Below are 9031 nucleotides of genomic sequence, written 5' to 3' on the forward strand. Positions count from 1 at the left end.
TGACCAGCGACGGCATATGAGGTAAATATTACTAAAATAGCTTTCTGTGGTTTATTCTGTCCAGTTATTTGCCAGAAGGTATAACTATATGTTTATGCATGCATGGATTGCCTTTGTAATGGTACTCTGAGGCAGCCAGCCTATTTCACGAGTTACATATATGACATGCTTATTGTGCAATGTATAGACCCTCACATTATAATACGCCGAGCATCACACACAGTGTGAGTTCATAAAATGCCATCCATTACTGCATCATCAACCAGCAGAAAGGTCAGCAGACAATAAGTTAAATGGGAATGCAGTGTTCCAAAACCAATGACCTGCAACTAAAATGCCTCACACACACACACACACCCACAAACACACACACACACACACACACACACACACACACACACACACACACACACACACACACACACACACACACACACACACACACACACACACACACACACACACACACACACACACACACACACACACACACACACACAGCTTCTCAATCACCACTTGAATTTGTTTATCAGAATCTAAGCTCTACAGAATTGAGAGTTGTATTTTTGCAGGTGAGGATATTTCAACATGCTGTTTGTAAAAACACTGTTCATGTTTCTCCACAGCAAAAACAGTGATACTCTTTTCAAATTCCCCGAAGAACACCTGTGACTATACAATAAGTTAGGACTTGAAACTGATCGTCTGAAATCACTACGTTGGCTTATTAAAGCGAATCATTCAGGAAATGCATTTGTCAGTGGGATTCTACTTTTTCTTGGCACAACATAATTTACATTTCTCCTTCCTTTATGAAAGCTTTGGCTCGACTTGATACTTATTGCCTAATCTGTAACAAAATCTCCCCTGGACCGAACTTGCTTACTGTAAGTAGAAATGAAATCTGAGTAAGAACTCAATATACCAATGGGGAAATTGCTGCACTTATGCCACATATCTAATGGGAAAAGTGACTAAAAGTAGAACATTTTCTCCTTTTCTTGAAGGAAAACAAGTAGAGTTGCCAAGAATGTTCTGCCATAACCTCTAGGCATCGAACCCAAGAACAGCTGTCGTAGTTTTTTTCAATAAATTTGTCTGGATTTTCTTTACGCATTAGTAACCCTTACTGTCTTATGTTCATTTTTTAGGACCGATTAAGCAAGTCAGCAATCCATTTTTATTGCCATTTTGGAAATGAAACTAAGCTTTCTTCTTTTAATGTTTCTAAAGCGCTTGCTCAAGATTTGTAGACCTTGGATGTGATTCCATACTAATCACCTGTTGAAATTAAAATTAATTTCCATCCACCATCAAACAATCAAATTGTTCAGATTTTGAATGAAAAGAAAAAAAAATGGAATTTAAACAGACAAAAACTACCGAATAGCAAATTTCAATCATACTACAAACTTACGTTCTCCACTGTCAAGTATTCCAGATTCTTGAAGAGAGCGGATGCAGGAATCGACCAACTCCAATCCTGTTGTCAGCTCATCCTCTATGTCTTTTTGTCCATCAGCTATGGAGGAGGAAAGAGGATGGATGAGAAGCAAAGAGCAGAGAGAGGAAGGGAAGAGAGAAAGGAGGCAACAGGTGAGTGAACTCTCTCTCACTTTAAAAGTTGCTGGTAAAATTTCCCATTAACAGTGGCCTCGGTCTGACAAAGTTTCTTTGTCTGGATCTACGTGTGCCTGCAATCGTTTATTAAAGCACTTTGTGTGTACTTGAGTGCCGCAACTTATACATTACTGGGCCTGAGGTATGAATTCCAAATGTCCCTTGACACAATGCTTTTTGCAGTATGTCAATTAGACACAAATGGAAACAGACTTGAGTCTTATAAGTTCTGGGGCAATAAATCTTACTGTTCAGCTTCAGATGTGTTACAAATATACAAACCTTTTACATGCAACCCGAAATTCTAAATGTTTTGGCGTGCATGGTATGGGATTTAATTCAAGTCAAGGCAAAGTCCCCAGAGGTCAGTGAATCCATTATATGGGTGGTGGATAATCTTGTGCATGCATGAGTGAGCATGAACTTTCATGTATGTGCCTCTGATAACTTTCTTTTTATGAAGAATTTTACCTTGAGAGTTCCAGCGAAACTGCTCATCTGTTGAACTGCAAGAGAAGAAAGTGGTTAATAATGACAAAAGTAGTAAAATATATAATACTGCATTAAATAGCAGCATTATTTCACATGTAGACACAATGGAACTGCCCAAAGAGAAAAAAAAAGTGTACTGATGAGTGCTGTCCCATCAAACCCTAAATTCAGCTATTGGCTCATTGGTTCAGCTCACAATTATACATTTATGTCGTAATGCTTATAAAATATTACGTTTATTTTCTATGCTCACAGAAAAGAAACAAAACTAATGACGGATCATAATTTAACTTGTTAGACAGCCTTGGCCAATTATCGTCAAACAAATCACTTAGCAAAATGAAGTTCTATGCACACACACACACACACACACACACACACACACACACACACACACACACACACACACACACACACACACACACACACACACACACACACACACACACACACACACACAAAACAACTTTTGTCTTCTGTTTTCCGTCAATTGATCAGTGATTGATGGGGGGTGGAGGAGAGAGAAAAAGACAAAGCGAGACAGAGGGAAACAGGCAGGCACAGAAAGAGAAAGCTGGAGAAGAGTATTGAGCTGCATGCTGTGTGATCAATGCAGACACGGACAGACTAACTGATACATATAGATTCCTTCATCTGACTTCATCTACACCATTAGACCGGCCGTCTGTGCAAGTCGGCTTGTGTGCATTTGTCCCATTCAGACTGTTTTGTATTCCACATCGCCCAACTTTGTAATTGAAGCCAGTGTGCTTGCATGTGCACTTTGGGTATCATTGAACAATTTAGTCTGTTGAGGTGTGTGCCAATGTGTGACTATATTTAGGGTTATTTGTCTGTTTGCTTGGCAGAGTGGCAGGATGGTCACCCAGGGATGGACATTTTCTAAATGGCTTTCATTGACCGATTTGACTGGGATTTGAAGCAGTTCTCATTACAAACACTGCAGACTATTTTTAAACCAATATTGTACCATTTTAATTTGGTCAGAAGTCAAACTAAAGGGAGCCAAAAATCTGAACAACTTTGCTCATCTTCTTCACTCTTTTTCCAAACCACTACTTAAACCTGTCCAAATCAGCCGAAGCTTATGTGAGTTTATTACCTAAAACTAAAAGACAACCCTTAATTAGCAACCACCTGAACTCAGAAAGCATTTACTCTTGTGAAATCTTAATAAATTATTTCTCTCTAAAACGTTTTTTTCTCATATACTGATTCTTCCAACTGACCTGTTGCCAAATCCAGTTTCCTTTTAGGCATTTTTGCTGATACCACAACTCTTCCAATCAAATCTAAATTGATATAATACTTTAAATTCCCAAGATATAGCACTTGAAATGCCTGATATGATGCCAAGAACATTCAATAAAATTTTCAGTTTTTGTCTGTATTTTACCCGAGGACATCTATTTTTGTAGTTAGAGATGCAAAAAGTCACAAGAATCATAGTTTTTTTTAAAAATCTGATGTTTGAGCCACGAGACAAAAGCAGGTGTCATTTGGGCATTTCATCGTGAAAACTAAGTACAGTATTTCGAAATGATAGTGATTAAAGTGCATCAGACTTTTCTTTTAACCTGCATGTGATTGTATTTGTATGAGCTTTGCAAGCAGGTATGAAGACATTTCACCTTCCGATTTTCGATTCATGTTCATTTTTACACTAAGTAAGACATGAATGTGACAGGTTGTAATAGCATTATCACACTTGACAGATATCTTTAAGAAAATAACTGCCGCCCAGATTTCTGCACTTGGCACCAAATAAACATTTTATCTTAGTTTCTGACAATTCCGAGGAAAGGGTATAAAGTTGTTAAGACAATACTAGATTTTAAAAGAAATGCATTTTGTATTTCCTCTGCAGGGTTTTCTTGTTTTCTTGATACATAGGGTCTGGGTTTTATGAAGTGCAAAATTGAATAATGTAGACAGCAAATAACTGTGTTTTACTAATGGAATAGAAACAGCCGTCTGGAGAGATGTTCCAGTTTTTTTTTTTGGAGGCTAAAAGAAATATGCCAGAAGTGAAAGGACAGTGGCTCGTGAGCACTACAGATGCATCCAACCGTGGAGTCCATGTGTGTGACCTTTCAGAATGGCGGTCATGGTTATGACTCTGTGTTGTTTCTATCACACTTCCAGAGATGCTTCAAAAGGCTACAGCCAGCCAGTATTTAACAGGCCAACCAATACCAGACACACTTCATTTGTTATATATTTGTTCATATAGACTTTTAGACCCATTATTGATATTATTGTTTTTTTTATTATACTTGATTATGAGAAATAAATGGCACAATAAAAAAAGAAAAACCTTGTCTTCTATATGATTCAGTCCACACCAGATTTCCATTTGCCAATGTCTTACTTCTCTTAGTCATAGTTGAAGTGAGAAGAGCATAAACATAATTTTCAGGATTTAAAACAACTTTAAAGACATAAAATAATTCTACCCGTTGAATAAATTCTGCCTTTTCCATGTTACTGGTGTTGCTTTGCAGGCTTTGCAAGCTCTAGATTTGTGTGTCTATATTCTAAATAGTATGTTCATGTTCACTCTAACTGAATCTCCAAAAAATATTTCTTTGCAAATTCACTTTTGCAGATTTGGAAGTGATTGTTGAAGCACATCCATATGAGATTTACCAACGGCTGAATACATTGCGGGGGGAAAAAACATCTAAATCTGGCCGCAGAGAGTAGCGTAGATCTTGGAATGGGTGACATCGGTGTTACACACACAGACAGGCACACCAACAAAAGACCTATAAAGCAGAATGACAACCAGGTAGCAGGAGACTGTTTCCATGTGCCTGAAGGAAACACAACAGAATGAGCAGTAAACACAATAAAACTGTGATAAAGCAGAGTCGGTTACAAGAAAAGAGTGCAAGACGAGACGGGGGGAGAAAAAAAACTTTGCATGGAACACTCTGAGAGAGAGAGAGAGAGAGAGAGAGAGAGAGAGAGAGAGAGAGAGAGAGAGAGAGAGAGAGAGAGAGAGAGAGAGAAGGAGATTTAATAAGCACAGCGTTTTTCCACCACACTACACACTCACCGCTGCAATGCCACAACGCCACATCCACGCTTGTCTTTTAACAGCGAGCATGAATTCAAGAGACATTTTTAATTCACAATGCCACTCTCGGCCACCACACAGCTTAAATCAACACACAGCGGCATCTACCGTTCCCAGAGAAATCCACAACCATGCATACCCACACACCCGACTTGGCTTACACAAACATAGTCTAAATGTGTTGTGGTTTGGTTTTATTGGGTCAATTTGTGCAATACTGCAAAGACTTATGACTTCACGATATTACACTGAAAAATAAACACCTTCAAACACAAGTGACATTTGTAGACTTTGTTGTGGTACAAAGGCCTTTTGGTGACAAGCAGTGTAGATTTGATAATAGATTTACTTAAAATGCATGTGCTCTTCACTTCTGAATGCACTCTGGAGAGACTATTTGTGAGAGTTTGCTTGAATAAGCTACAGAAGTCATCCAAACCTTTGTAAACATGCTGTAAATGGGTTGACAGTATGACTATGGAACTATGTAGACAGCAATCCCAGAAGCTTCATCCTTCATGAGTCATTAGTCCTCAGTTTACATTACTCAACTGCAACACTACTCCAAAAAGAGTTACACGCTGCCACGCAAGATCCTGCTTAAATCCTCCAGCTGCCTCCCATCACAGACAGTAGTACTTAAGAACATTTGCCTGCCGTGATAAGGTTGTCAGCATGTGCATGTCTGCTCAGCAAGCAAACACATGCACACATTTTGCTTTCACATAGACACAATACATTCAAAGCACACGGCTTCTTGCTTGAATGTGCATGCGCACACATCAACACACCACTGAAAATGTATTTAAACAAAAAGACAAATACCAATACACGGACAAGCTGTCAATTTCCCACCAACGTTCAACTAAAAGTTCTTCACGTCTTTGATAATTGCTATCCTGTTGAGTTGGGGAGAGGAATAAATGGTAGGCCTGGCATGCAGCCCCGGGCTATTTCATTACCACCCGTGTTAAAACTGCAGCCTAATAGACCTTAATGCCCTGTCTGACGTTTACTAATGCCACAACAAGGAGGATCACTAAACACGTCCTCCCAGCCTTTACAGCTACAAATCATTATCTCAGTATTTGTGTTTTTAATTGAGGAACTGAGGATGTCGAATAATTTTAATTTCTAAGGATTCACTTGTAAGAATACAATAGGTTGAAGGGAAAACTGATCTTTTTCACAGAAGGTGCCACATGACTTACAAAAGCATGTTTAATTTAATAGAGCGCACACGCTAGCAACACCCCGCGGAGAAAAAGGATAAAAGAGAATAAAGATAATTCATCTGAATAAGACTGACCTCTTTCTGTTTTCACAATTTCAACTTTAAAATTTCACTGAAAGGTAATTTCACTGAAAGGAAATGCAATAAGAGAGACAGGGGACTGCCTCAATTCCTAATATGATAGTCGAGATATTTTTTTTAAACTCGGAGAGTAGAGACTTTAACTTCTGTCGATGAGAGCATCGAGAATAATTCAGAAGTCAGAGAAGAAAGAAGGAATTGTTGAATTATAGTGTATTATTGCCATTTGATCTCAATGAGGATATTCTAAGAGATCAGATATGAAGGTCAGCTGAAGCAGTGCGGGGAATTCGTGCTCTGCTCACAGATAGCCGAACAAGCACAATGATTGGCTTTTTTTTTTTTAACCACCCTGTTTTCCATCATATGGAACTGATGCTTGTTAGTGATGAAAAACACCCACATACAAGGCCACTCAAGCCAAACAAAGAGAAAACTAAAGCAGATCAAATCACGATGCAAGGATCCCTTTATTATTTGATTCCGGCATGTGTTCAAGTATACAGGAGACGTATGCAGTAGGCAGTGGATATTCAATCAGAAACATAAGTCTTGAGTTACAGAAGGAAATTACAAATGCAATGTATTATTTACTTTGACTATGCATATGCAGTATGCATTTTAAACTCTGTGGTTGACAGTCAAGTAAAAACTTTGAGAGATATCTCAAGGACATTCAAATCATTTAAATGCAGACACGTTTAGAATTTGCACATGGCTGAATTATTATTCAGCAAATGCAGAAGTTTACTTTTAAAGTTGTTGTTTTTTTTGTTTTTTTTTGTGAATTACCTCACGAAAATAGATATTTCTTTGGATTCTCTTTGTATTGTTTGATTGAGTGGTCAAATGTATCCATCTGGAAAAAGAAATCATTAACACTGACACTCAATACACCATCATAGCACTCCCTCTCATTAATCACTTCAAATGGCGGGACGGCTCCAGCGATAGATCATGTCAGTGCAAACAAACTGAGGAGAGAAAGACGCCGTGTATACATTTTACATCCACTTCCAAGAGGCCGTATTGTTAAATCTATTTACTCGACAGAAGAGAGTAACAAAGGAGTAAGTACTCAGTATTTAGGAGCAATAAATTAATTATAAATGAGTCTGTAAAGTTGTTCGGAGCTCACTGTAAACCTCAGTGATGAATACTTGATCACAGCCAGCACAAATGTGTGACACCCTCCCAGTAATCTGTCAGTCAGTGCAGAGGAGGGAGCTTTTATGTTCTCCTCAGGATGTGGGGGTGAGGAGTGTGTCATTCACACACAAAACCATGACTGACACTAAAATCTGTCAAAACATTGAGGCTGGGAAGCAGGACGTATTTTTGTTTATGTGAAAGCAAATATTGCTCGTCTATAGTCACCATATGTGACGCGTGTTTAAGCGTGTATTTGTGTGTGTGCATGTACATTTGCGTGCGCCAGCTCTCTGATACTCGATTCAGAAAGCAGCCTTTTGTGCAGAGAACAAGGCTGAGGACAAACTTTTGTAGATATGACAGCTGAATGACAGTTTAACAGTGGGCCTTGAAGAGAATTGTCTAGTCAAAGTGTTCTGAAATAACTTCTAATGCACGACTACTGACAGCTGCAACAAAACCACAATTCCTCAAAAAACGAAAAAACAAAGACAACAATGCACAATGGTATTGACAACTTCAATAAAGATATATCATCTCTGCAGCTTTCTTCCCTCCCACTCGGCCTCTTTCAAGTCCTACACACACATCCAGGTGTTTAGCCAACATGCACAACAGTGTATACGTCCACTTGTAGCGAGAGTAAGAGTTTCATGTGTATATGTCTGTATACAGTATGTTCCAATCTGTTGTAATGACTCCTGCTGCCAACTCCCATTTCCTCTGATTTTTAACGGGAGATTTCATTATGTAAATAAGAATAAAAACTAAAACACCCACATTAGTTCTACTCTCTTATCATGAAGCTTTAACCTTATCTTAAAATAAATGCAGAAGCATACAAGTATCAGACTGTCCAAAATATACACCCCAAAAAATAATATCAATAGGAAAGGAAATCAAAAAAAGTACAGCAGGAGCTCAAAAGATGTGATCACACATCCCTGTTGTACTGTGCACACCCACACATGCATGCCGCACTATTTATAAAGGATGAGAAAAGTAATAATTTCGATTCAACATTTGAGTGGGAGAATTTTATCTTCTGTTCAAATATCCGTAATATGCCGTCAGAACTGCTGCACAAGCATGCCTCAGATAACTGTTTGCATGCATGCTTTGAGAATCACTCATGGTCACGTGTGGGTGTGCGCGAGTGTATGTGTACATGCAGAGGTTGTGGGTGGTTTTCCACTCCGTGCAGCACCTGCTGGTTGCTTTATTTCAGCTCAGTAACATCTGCTGTGTGTGTCTAAATCACCAAGCTATTATAGTTATTATGATAGGTGGGCTATCGCCATTTTGCACCAGCGCAGATAATGACAGAATACCTCCATGCATAATTCACA

Source organism: Lipophrys pholis, assembly GCF_963383615.2.
Source record: "Lipophrys pholis genome assembly, chromosome: 20".
Taxonomy (NCBI): domain Eukaryota; kingdom Metazoa; phylum Chordata; class Actinopteri; order Blenniiformes; family Blenniidae; genus Lipophrys; species Lipophrys pholis.